Below are 12171 nucleotides of genomic sequence, written 5' to 3'. Positions count from 1 at the left end.
GGCAGACCTAGCTCTCTAAACATATAAAAAAACAAGCAAATAAAAATATCCAGAAAAATATTCTACATTATTTGGGCCCCAGATGTGTGCACTGCAGAACAAGTGTCACATGTGTTAACGCGTTATAGACTGTATAATATGCAATAATGAAACCTTTGTCTTTCATGAAAATCCATACAGACTTACTGGCTATTTTCATAGTGTATATATTTGCAGAATCCAGGCTTCTTTCCAATTTATCCCATTATTTACTATAAACAAAGTATTTCATAAAATATCTTCTGTCAATGGGTAGGAGATTTTTTTTTTGTTTCTGTTTATCAGTGAACTTTAATAAGTGGTGAATGAAACCAAGGGTGAAATTAGTTAAAACGATTTAATGTTTGAAAGATTTAGTAACAGTTTGCTTTCATTGTGCTCTCCCACAGAAAGCAAGACTTGGCAATCAGCTGATGACTCTTCTCCCTACTGATCTTGTGTAAGTTGAAACCTTGGTCTGACAAAGGATATTGTAAGAACAGTTATCTAAAACTGCCTGGAGCTCTCTGGCAGAATCAGGCCAAGGGGCTTGATTCTAACTCTGCAAATGGTAGTAAAGCTTTGCAGTTGGCTATTGACAGAGTAGGATTAGATCTGGTTCTGTAAAGCTGCTGAAACTACAGAAAACGAAGACCTCATTATTTATTAGTTTTACTTCTTAGGTCACAACATGTTTTTCTCAAAAAGTAAGGATAAGGTCAATGATGGGACCCTGAAGCTTTCCCACCTCCTCAGGAGAACTGCAGGGAGCAAGAACAGGGCCATTTAACTTAGACACAGAGGTCAGATGTACACTTTCCACAGGTCAGACATATACTCTCTATACCGTATTCTGTACTCTCAGAATAGCGCAGCCGACAGTGAGGGACCTTCTGTTCTAACAGCTGTCAGGTGTATTTCACTAAATATTGAAACCATGGAGAGTTTTCTGAGCCTGATGTGAAACACCAGAGAATCTGAGGTTTGCTACAAGCAATTTGTAACCTCCTTAGAGGCCCAGGATTATCAGCCTTACTCCCCTATCAAGCTCTACCCACTTTTTGGGTCAAAGAGTCATCAAAATAGGGTCAAAGGACTAGCTCATTATTTCCAGTCTTCTCAGCAGTCTGTTCTGAGTGTGGCCGTTGGCTTCTCTGTGACGTAAATGGCATTGTTTGTGAAACAATATAATGTTTATAATTTGTAAAGCACTACGAATTGTGCATGCAGAAGATATTCAATAAGCATTAACAGCTGTTATTTAGTGCAACAACCTTTTACAAAATTCCGAGGATATAGACTATTTGTTGAACAATAAAATCACAGTTTCTACGGTGGCCTTACTTAAACCACATATGAAAACATCAATAATTTGTCCAGAGATCAATTAATACAGAAATTAAAATTTAATATTTAATCTGCTACTTCTGAAGGAGCAACACTTGCAGAGGGATCGTGGTAAAAAGAAACCGTAAACAGCAGCGGCTCTTTACCACACGATTCGCCGAGCACGTCCACAAACCACGACAGCGGCCGGGGCTGGCCGGGCCCCTGCGGCACAGGGCAGGCCCGCAGCCGGGCGCCTCCCCGGCCCCCCGGCCCCGCCCGGCGCTGCGGAACAGCCCCCCCTGGTGAGGCACCCGCCTGGCGAGGGCCCCTGCAAACCGCCCGCCCGGCCTGCGCCGCGAAATGGCCGCGGCCCCGGCGTTTTTGTGGCTGCTGGGATCTGGCCCCCTCCCCGGGAGGAGAGCTGTGCCCTCACCGCGGCTGGGAGGGGAGAAGGAGCAACCCGAGGTGCAGAAGGCCTCTCTGGTTTTGTGGACGCTAAAATGTGAATGGTAGAATGTCCTGAGTTGGAAGGGACCCACACGGATCACCGAGTCCAACTGCAGGACCACCCAAAAATCAGACCATATGTGGTGGCCGTTCATTCCAGGAAACCTCATTAATACTAATTTTAGCTTCTCGTTAAACCTCTGTTAAGAAATACATTGAAAATAAAAACTGACGGAACTGTCAGGTCAGTAATGAAATGAGCTGAATAAATCACACGCCTTTTCAAAGAAAATCTCAGGAAGAGGGTCTGCAATGCTTAAGCCTGAAAAGAAAGACAGTGCACCTGAGAAAATAAAAGGCTGAAATAATCGTTGTCTCAAAGTTAGGGCCAGATTAGTTTGGTGAAAAACCTCAGAACGTGAACAAAACGTGCCTGGAATAGAAGGATGTCAGGGCTTCCAAAATGAAGCTTCAAAAGGTCAACAATAATTTCCTTTTCTGACATGTAAAAAACAAAGTTGTATTAAAATCATATTTGTGGTCCCTATTAATGCAACTCCAAAGATGACCAACTGAGTTAAGTTAGAGAACGTCTGACAGGTTTTGTTTCCTTTTTCATTTTGTGTGTTTCATTTTGTGCTGCTTCAGCTGTAGTAGCCAGCAGCAACAGAAAGGGCATCTCCAAACATCTGCCAGCTCCTTTTAAACCCACCAAGCACTCACTCAAGCCTCCATTTTGAAACTAGAGAAAACTTAACAGCTAACTTTGGACGCCCCGTGAGCCAACACTCTCTCCTGAACTGATAAGCTTTATTACATCCTTATTACACTAAAGGACAAGGAATGGAGCATATGGGAAAACAAAATGAACAATAGAGCACTTGTGCGTGTGATGGCATTGCTACATTATCCTGGCCAGCAATCTGTTACTTCTCTCTCCCCATCTGATAATATAAGCAGTCAGTGGACAAATGTCCCTTTCACACTTTGCTTCACTGCTTTTTGCTCTCTGTCATCCTCCCTACAACCCACACAAAATGACTGAGCCATAAATAGTTTGTCAAGTCCCAAAGCCTGGGATGCATATAAGCAAGCCTCTCGCTAACAGGGATGGAAGGGCAGTGCTGCTGTGGCAGCCACAAAAGCAATGGTTCTTACATCCCTCTGCCTCTGTGCCTCCATGCCTCTCTTCTTCATGCTGGAGGAGTTTTCAAGTACAGATACAGTCAGTAGGCCGTACTAGCATTTATGAAAAGCATTCCGTCATCTCTTCTGTATTATCTCTTAGCGCTGTTTTCACTCCACTCTTTGAAGCAGAGAAGCAAAGTTCCTGTGCTGCTTACAGCAGCTACAACTCAAGTGACTCATTACACCACAGAGTTGTGTCCATAGTCCTTGGAATCACTCTGCTGTGGAAGAAAATAGATGCTTTTCCTCCTTGGTAAGAGATCTACTTTCTACTGGTGCTTGTGTAAGACAGTGGCAACCCAGAACTGTCACCCAACACCTTTTAAGTAGCTTTATTACCCTTTCATATGGTAAGAACAACAAACACACAAAATGAAGTTAGTCTGAACTAAAATGCTCGCAGTGACACCCTTGGTGCAAGGCAGTGACTTGCAGATGGAGAAAGCCCCTGTCCCTAAAAGCTGAGTGAAGGCTGTGAGGTTAACTACGTGCACATCTCTTGCCAAATTCCCTTGGACTGGTATTTACTGTACCTACCTGTGTGAAGTTTGGCGTGGCAACAAGAGATAATAAAACCACAAAATAGAAAAATATGCTAAAAAGCAGCTCAGATGCAGAAATAAGAACTTTCCACTGAAAACAGTATCAGGAATCTAGTCAAGTCTTGTTACTGCAATTTGGAATGTAGAAGTGGAGCTATTATATCAGTCATATATAGGAAGTGTTTTCTGCTCCCCTAGTTATGAACTTAGCCCTGTAAATCATTATTTACATAAGCAGTTTGCACTTACAGCTTCAGAATTCCAAGTGCTGGGGAGATGTTTATTTGGAGAATGAAATGAACAGTACATCACAACATACAATTTTGAAAAAGACATTGCATCTAAGTCCTCTGGCAGTCTCCTTCTTCTCTTAAGATGAACACAGCAAATACTGGAAACATTTAGATTAAAATATATATTTTTTTAAGTGCATGCTCTTTATATCTAGGATCAAACTGGCAAATACCAACATGCAAGCTGCTCCTGCTATCAACATTAAGCATACTACATTTTACTTTTGAGATTAGGGCTTCTTTTTAATATCAACTGGGCCTTTATTTTTACTTTAAAATGTGTCTAGATATCTGTAAATATTTTACATGCATAAATATTTTACAATTTGTATAATTCAGGATCACTAAAAATGGTGCACTCACAGAAAAAAAAACATTAATATGAAAATATCTCATTATGATACTCTTCATATAATATTTATGCCATACAGTAAACAAATTATGATATATTATTGTTCAGAAAAGCTTTCAGCCCCCGTTTGTATTACTTGATGGTTTACATATGCAAAAACAGAAAGGCAGCTATGTTATTATTCTCCACTAGAGGGAGAGAGAGCATCTTTTGTTGCTAGGCAGATTCTGAAAAAAAATAATTCTACATCATTTAAAGCAATAAGGTCAAATTTGAAAACAAGAAAATAATTTAATCCATGCTATTACCAAAACCGATATAAGTTCTAAAATATTAAGGCCTTGAAATCCAAAATTTCATTCCTGTTAGCTTATGTTCTGCAATCATTATGACTGAACAATGAACGCAGATAATTTATTTTCATGTGCACGTACAACCACGTTTCAATTCATTTTTTTCCTTCTGTTCACTACACAATGTCGATTTCTTCAGACAAGGATGTTAACAGATTGATTTAAAAATCTAACATAAATAGCAAATGTAACAGAAATGGTAATATTGAAAAACAGTTACTAACTCGACAATGAAACAAAATGACCCATTTTGTACTTTTTGTCCCATGTTGACTGGGAACCATTCTTACAGGTACCGCATGGTTTTCACTGCTTGTTTAGAAATCAAAGCACGAATTCAGGCCTGACATCAAAAAGATCACCCTCTATCTCAAAAGCTCAGAGAAGCCTTATTGCCCCAAAGACAAATTGACAGTAACTGCTTAGAAACTGCAAACGTCTCCATTCCACATGAAAACCCTCATGATCCAGACCATGATATCCACAGTAATGATCTATCACTTTTAGTCTTATGGGCTCTTGATCCTGTTAGTTTGCAGTTTGTCATTCAGTAACAAGCAACAGTGATGTGCACCTCGCACAGCCCACAGGACCTGCTCCAGCTCATGGAGGCGTGAGACACTCACTCTGTCCAGCACTAGGGACTGCTGGACACAATGAGACTTTGGTGCATGCGATGGCTTTTGGAAAGCAGGCATATTATGCCCCGTAGCTGTGGGGCTAACATGGGAGGCATATAAGCAAAGGTTGAAACACTGACTCACTGGAGAAATATACTGGAACAGGTAAAATGCTCTGGGAGGGGTTCATGTGTAATTTGGCATAGCAATAATGTGGCAAGGAAAGTTTACTTGATGTTGACAAGTTGCAAATTTTTCTGTACTGAGAAATGGGCAAACTAAACACAAGACAACAATTGTTTAGTTTGTACTTTTATCAATTTCAATGGGAGCCATCTGTTTACTGCTCAAGAACTAAAACATCGCAGGGAAACAAACTCAGGCCTTACTATAAATTTCATTTTGAAACTTATAAAATTCTAACACATAAATTAAATATATATCTCTGTTTTATACTACTTAAATTCCTGCAGCAGTTTAATAAAGATGGAAAAACAGTGGTCCAAAGATTACATTCCTTTCCCCTATTTCTGTTAAGGGAAAACTATGGCCATTAAAAACAGGAGTACTACACAGTTAGAAAGTCAAAAAATAAAAATAAAAATAAAAATAAAATAAAAAGGCAAACAGGTGATATCAGAGCAGTTACCGAGAGGGAAGGAAAGACTCCACTGTGGACAAGTAACATCAGACTCTGTACAGATAGTTCTGGCTGAACTCTCCCAGAGATATCTGTTGTTGTTGTTATTGTTTTTGCCCTAATGTGGATCAATCACACCCTGTCCCTCCAAACCAGCCTGCACAGCTTCGGGTGCAGCTTCGGGAAGAGCAACAGCAGCAAAGTTCAGGAACAGGGACAACACCCCTGGCAGCTTCCCTCAGCCTGAAAATATCTGGTTCAAGTAGTGACATAGGTGACATTATGTGATTGGGCCCACTGGTTGCACAATGCAATTTAGCTGCAAACTGAATACATTACCTACTCGAACTTGGCTAGAACACGTACAGCTGTCATCCGGTAGAGGATGGCGTAGGCCCCTCCTCCTTGCTCTGTCTGTCATCATTGTTTACTTCCTCTCTTCGCATGTGCCATATTGTTACTGCAGTTCTTGCATCAAAAAATACCTTTTCTCAACAGATATTAATTGGGGATTTTATACACATCAAGTTATTAAAAGTTTGATGTTAGCATTTCATAAAAGCTGTGGTGTTTCATGATCTGTTTATTAAAAAACGAAAAAAGCAATGCTTTCATAATGGTGCTGCAGGGATTAGAAAGAAATGGAAAAGAAATCACACAACTCAAGTCCATCTCAGAACAAGTCAAAGTGTACAAGCACAAATACTGTTTTACATACTATTTTCAAACTATTCATAGATTGGGAGATTCTTTTGAACTAAAAGACTGCCAGGATAAAGAAATTGCAGAATCAACCTAGCAGTTTGTTTAAAACACTATACTTGCTTTGCAGTGAGAACAAATGTATTGTTTTACACAAGACATGAGCAAAATACTGACTTACGTACCACATTTCAAGACTGAAAATGAAGAAAGCTACTGCACAGAGATGAATACCGTGATTTGAATGCAACAGACTGACTGAAGGACTAATCCCAGGTACCACTGAAATCAATACTTTAATTTGTATAAACCAGTTGAGTGCTAATTTGACCTTACTGGAACTTGCAGTTAATTTGGTGTATTTGCAACAAGTACAACCCATGACCGAGTCATACGGTTCTCTGAATGCTCTGAGATTTCTTGCCATGCACAGGTTTGACCCAGAGGAGGAAGCAACCACAGCTCAACTGTGAGTCATATCAGAGCGCCTTTGAGTTCTTCCTGCTATTATGGCACTTGTGATGTTTAACGAACTGCAGCCACTCCTTCGTGCTCACATGTTTTAAACCAGAAAAGCCAGATATCAGCATGTGCAAAGCATGTTAGTGTTACAACTGCAGTTAAGACTAATAGGATTTTTTTGATAAGCCAGTTTATTTTACCTTCTCAGATTGCAATTTGGATTGCTAATGTACAAAGCTGCAATTAATTAACACTGCACAAAAAGAGATATAAGCCCAACCCTATAAAGAACCCCAACATAACAAGGAAGTCTGAGCACTCACTGGGCTTCCCTGCATGTGTAAATTAGTAACTGGCTGCAGATCATACACATTCATTAATCTGTAAGAACTTTTTCTGGCAGCAGAACATGTGCTGTACTGGTTTCCAGTTATCAAGTACTTTTGTCTTCTATCCTCTTGGACACATGGCAAAGTTATATTTTTAAATAACAGTTTGATTGTGGGGCTGTGTCAAAGTGCATCTGTAGATACCTGAACTGGGTGGCAGCAGTTCAGTTCAGTTCAGAAGAAGCCACCGTACCTGCTCCTACCCTTGCAGTATCTCCTGCCAGCTCCCTAGGCTTCTTCTTCAGCTAGGATTCCTTTTCCCAGTCCTTTTTCCACTTCATTCTTGCTGCACTACCCTTCACTGTGGCAGGAAGAACCTGACACCAACTCACCCTGTTTGGAATAGCAATATTCAGTTTTGCTGAGGGAATCTTTATGTCAGTCTTGGCAAGGCACTGATGAAATAGTGACACTGTTTGGAGGCAGCATCGTTTCCCTCTTCAGCATCCCCAACTCCTGAGGACCATCCTATTGTCTGTTTAATACAGTCCAGGAAGTTTTCCACCAAATCTCTCACAGGATACACATATGAGCTTTTTGGACATGATGTCCTTGAAGGATCTAAGAAAATTGGACAGGAACCCCTGTGTTTGCTCCCATATCTATATAGCTGCTGTAATAAATCAGCTCTTGGAGAGGGAAGAAAGAGAAAAGACAACTAGTTAATGTCCAAAAGAAAGTCTCCATGCCAGCAATAACAAAAATGTTGCCTTTTCTTTTACTTTTGATTTGATTCCCATGGTCTATCCTCAGAGTGGATGAACTTGAAGATACCAAGATAGTTCAGTCTTTCCATTTGAGTAGACTGCAGCTATCATGTGAGGAATCTGGGAAACTGCTGAAAGCTCTTACTTGTTCAGAGTATTCTATGAGGATGATGCTTTGTGCAATCCCCAAAGATACCAAGGATTCTTTTCAAAAAGGCAGTGGTAAAACAAGAAAATATGCATTATTTCTCTTTGGAATCACCAATACAAGGGGATACAAGCTTTTGGAGGTATCATAGGAAAGCTGTATTACTGTGCAACCTCAAAATCAAATTAAATATTACCTTTGCTTGTTTTCTTTCTTTCTCTTTCTTCCTTTCTTCTTCTCCTTTCTTTCTTTCTCTTTCTTCCTTCCTTCCTCCTTCCTTCCTTCCTTTCTTTCTTTCTCTTTTCTTTCTTTCTTTCTTTCTTTTTCTTTTCTTTCTTTCTTTCTTTCTTTCTTTCTTTCTTTCTTTCTTTCTTTCTTTCTTCTTTCTTTCTTTCTTTCTTTCTTTCTTTCTTTCTTTCTTCTTTTCTGTTCTTCTTTTCTTTCTTTCTTCTTTCTTTCTTTCTTTCTTTCTTTCTTTCTTTCTTTCTTCTTTCCTTCCTTCCTTCCTTCCTTCCTTCCTTCCTTCCTTCCTTCCTTCTTTCTTTCTTTCTTTCTTTCTTTCTTTCTTTCTTTCTTTCTTTCTTTCTTTCTTTCTTTCTTTCTTTCTTTCTTTCTTTCTTTCTTTCTTTCTTTCTTTCTTCTTTCTTTCTCTTCCTTTCTTTCTCTCCTTTCTTTCTCTTCCTTTCTTCTCTTCCTTTCCTCCTTTCCTTTCCTTTCCTTTCCTTTCCTTTCCTTTCCTTTCCTTTCCTTTCCTTTCCTTTCCTTTCCTTTCCTTTCCTTTCCTTTCCTTTCCTTTCCTTTCCTTTCCTTTCCTTTCCTTTCCTTTCCTTTCCTTTCCTTTCCTTTCCTTTCCTTCCCTTCCCTTCCCTTCCCTTCCCTTCCCTTCCCTTCCCTTCCCTTCCCTTCCCTTCCCTTCCCTTCCCTTCCTTCCCTTCCCTTCCCTTCCCTTCCCTTCCCTTCCCTTCCCTTCCCTTCCCTTCCCTTCCCTTCCCTTCCCTTCCCTTCCCTTCCCTTCCCTTCCCTTCCCTTCCCTTCCCTCCCCTTCCCTCCCTTCCCTCCCCTCCCCTCCCCCTCCCCTCCCCTCCCCTCCCCTCCCCTCCCCTCCCTCCCCTCCCCTCCCCTCCCCTCCCCTCCCCTCCCCTCCCCTCCCCTCCCCTCCCCTTCCCCTTCCCCTTCCCCTTCCCCTTCCCCTTCCCCTTCCCCTTCCCCTTCCCCTTCCCCTTCCCCTTCCCCTTCCCCTTCCCCTTCCCTTCCCCTTCCCCTTCCCCTTCCCCTTCCCCTTCCCCTTCCCCTTCCCCTTCCCCTTCCCCTTCCCCTTCCCCCTTCCCCTTCCCCTTCCCCTTCCCCTTCCCTTCCCCTTCCCCTTCCCCTTCCCCTTTCTTTCTAGCCCAGGACCAACATAACATGCCCTTCAAAATACAGAGAATATTTCAGTAACCCAGAGAGGTTTGAAAGAAAGAGAGGGTGAAATCTTTAAATTCTGTAATATATATATATATATTATAACAACACCTGTGTAGGAAGAATTGACGAGATTATTTGGTGATGCTTTGTGCTGGTTAAAAGTGCAGGGATGAAGTGAAACTAAAAGCTAGATTCTTTTTCTTTCCTGTGTCTTGATGCTGCAGCAACCAAGCTGTTATTTCAAATCTTTATTTCCTTATCAATCACTGCAGTACTACATTTCATGGGAAGTCGGGTGGGCGCTTAATGAGAGCTTTAGGGAAGAGACTAATGAGCACTTCAGCGATAGTATAGGAGAAATGCTGGGAAGCTAAATCAGCACTTTATATTTTCATCAATACACATTTTCAGAGGGCTGTATGCTTTCCAGCACAGCTGCTATTTTGAGCAATGGGGATTAAGCAAGTGGTTAAAGCACAAGGTGGAGAAAAAAATGAGGAGTATGGTCTGGATGAATGAACTGCTAGATCTAAATAGGTTGAAAATTGGATAGATTGCTGGACTTGAAGGGTAGTAATCAATGGGGTGATGCTTAGTTGCTGGCCAGCAGCAAGCAGAACACCTTGGGTCAATATTGGGACCAGTATTGTTCATTACCTTCATCGCGATGTGGATGCTGACACAGGATGTGCCTGCAGTAGATTTCGGACAATACTAACCTAGAAGGTGTGGTTCTCAAACCAAACAGTGGAGCTTCATTTGAGAGGACTCTGGGAAACTGAAAAACTGGTTCAACAGAAACGTCATGAAGTTTAACAAGGAGCGCAGAGTTGTGCATATGGGGTTGAGTAGTGCCAGGCACCAGTGCAGGCTGCCTGAGCAGCAGCCCAGCTGAAAGGATGTGGCTGTCACAGGGGACACTAAGCTGAATATGAGCCAACAGGGTGTTTTTGTTGTGAATATAATGACAACAAACTGGACTACATTAGGAAGGGAGCAAAGACAGCAGATGAACAAAAATTATTATTCCTCCTTATTCAGTGCTGATGAGTCCACATTTAGGATATTGTGTCCTGTTTTGCGCTGCCTGGTTCAAGAAGCATGTTGAAAAACAAGAGAGGGTCATTCGGAGGGCTAGTGAGATGGTAAGGAGCCTACAGCCTTTGATGATAAGTTGAAGAAGTTAAGGAAAGGATAAGGCCATGGCGGACCTGAAATGTCATAGGTCACAATCCTGTTTCAAGCACAAGGCCAGACTGGATGGACCCCAGGGGTCCGCTCCAACCACCGCTTCTGTGACTGTGAAAGTCTAAGACACTATGGCAGCCCCCAGACAGTGACCAGTATTGAGTTACTGATTCCTCCTCCTTCTGCCTTTCTCCCTCCCTCCCTTCCCCTCTGCCTTTAAATCATGTTGCAACATATAATTACCAAAATTGGTAAAAGTGGAAAGTCCTTCCTTTCCAGTTTTGATTATTCTGCCTCCCATCCCACCAGGTTACACAGTTACAATCCAGAATGCACCAGGGGCCGTCAGACTGTTTACATCTTATTTTACTGGATTAGGAATCTTATGCATCTTGGCTAAAAACTGCAAGGTTTTTGTTTTTTCTGAAACCATAACATTGTCCCTCCCCGTCTTACAAAACAGACCTTTTTTCCTTGCTGAACATCATTTGTACTCCCTCTGATAAACCTGGACAATTTAATGGTTAAAATTCAAATAAATCCATACAGACTTATCTTCTCAAGAGACAGCATAAATCCAAGATTTTAGCCCAGAACCACAATTATATCTGAACCAGAAGTGCTGAAGCAGTATGACACAGCTAAGTGAGTTCTCTATCAGCTCAAACCTTAAAGACAGAATCTCTGTTAGCACAAGGATTTAAACAAGCAGATGGCATCTCAATTACTAGAGGGAACATGGGTTAACAGCCAGTCAAAGAAATAGATTTTTAATATTTTGTCATGAGTCATCCCACTGCCCCAGTGAATCTGTTTCTGTGGTAGACTTAATAATGTGTGTTAGCATGTCAGATGATTCACAAATCAAAATGTACATTTCAAACTCAGGAAATAACACTAGCCAATAAGCAGCAAATTTAATGTGTCAGGCCCTTAGCATTAAACCTTTTAAGAAACCAGACTCCAGCTAAAAAGCTAATGCCAAAGTTAAAACCTGCGACAGGAATGCCCGTACAAGGTTTAAAGTATTGCCATAGAGTAATTGGGTACAGGTGCACTTCAAAATGGCACTTGCATTTGCAGTGCAATACCATAACCTCTTAAAATGGGAAATCTAGTGTTATTTATGGAGGAGAAGGAAACAAACCCAATCACAAGTCCGTGACACTCATCTAGTTGTTTACTCTGATAAAAGATTATCTTTTAAAAGTGCAGTGGAAAGTAGTATAAGATTTATGTAAATACCAAAGCCATAGCAATAGTATACAGTCTACCACACTCTTTAACTGAGAACAGGTAAAAGTGTTCCTTAAAGTTACATTGGATAGACTATATAGATAATGGAACAGAACATTGCACTTTTATGGAAAAAAATACTTGAGATTTGCA

The 12171-nt window shown here is 41.1% G+C and overlaps 1 protein-coding gene across 8 annotated transcripts in view; it reads left to right on the top strand.

Moving 5' to 3' along the window:
* SLC16A14 (solute carrier family 16 member 14) overlaps positions 1-12171 on the top strand; it is a 52419-nt gene that overhangs the window by 23542 nt on the left and 16706 nt on the right. For 7 of the 8 annotated variants that reach the window (XM_080605314.1, XM_080605310.1, XM_080605317.1 and 4 more), the window contains exons 2-3: positions 429-478; positions 6615-6760. The gene's annotated coding sequence lies outside the window, so the exon portion shown is untranslated. The remainder of the gene's footprint in view (positions 1-428; positions 479-6614; positions 6761-12171) is intronic. The other variant, XM_080605309.1, reaches the window with a different exon arrangement.

This window comes from Anser brachyrhynchus (genome assembly GCF_964034855.1).
Source record: "Anser brachyrhynchus genome assembly, chromosome: 9".
Classification (NCBI taxonomy): domain Eukaryota; kingdom Metazoa; phylum Chordata; class Aves; order Anseriformes; family Anatidae; genus Anser; species Anser brachyrhynchus.
Note: the sequence above shows the minus strand (reverse complement) of the source record. Positions and strands in the feature narration are given on the sequence as shown.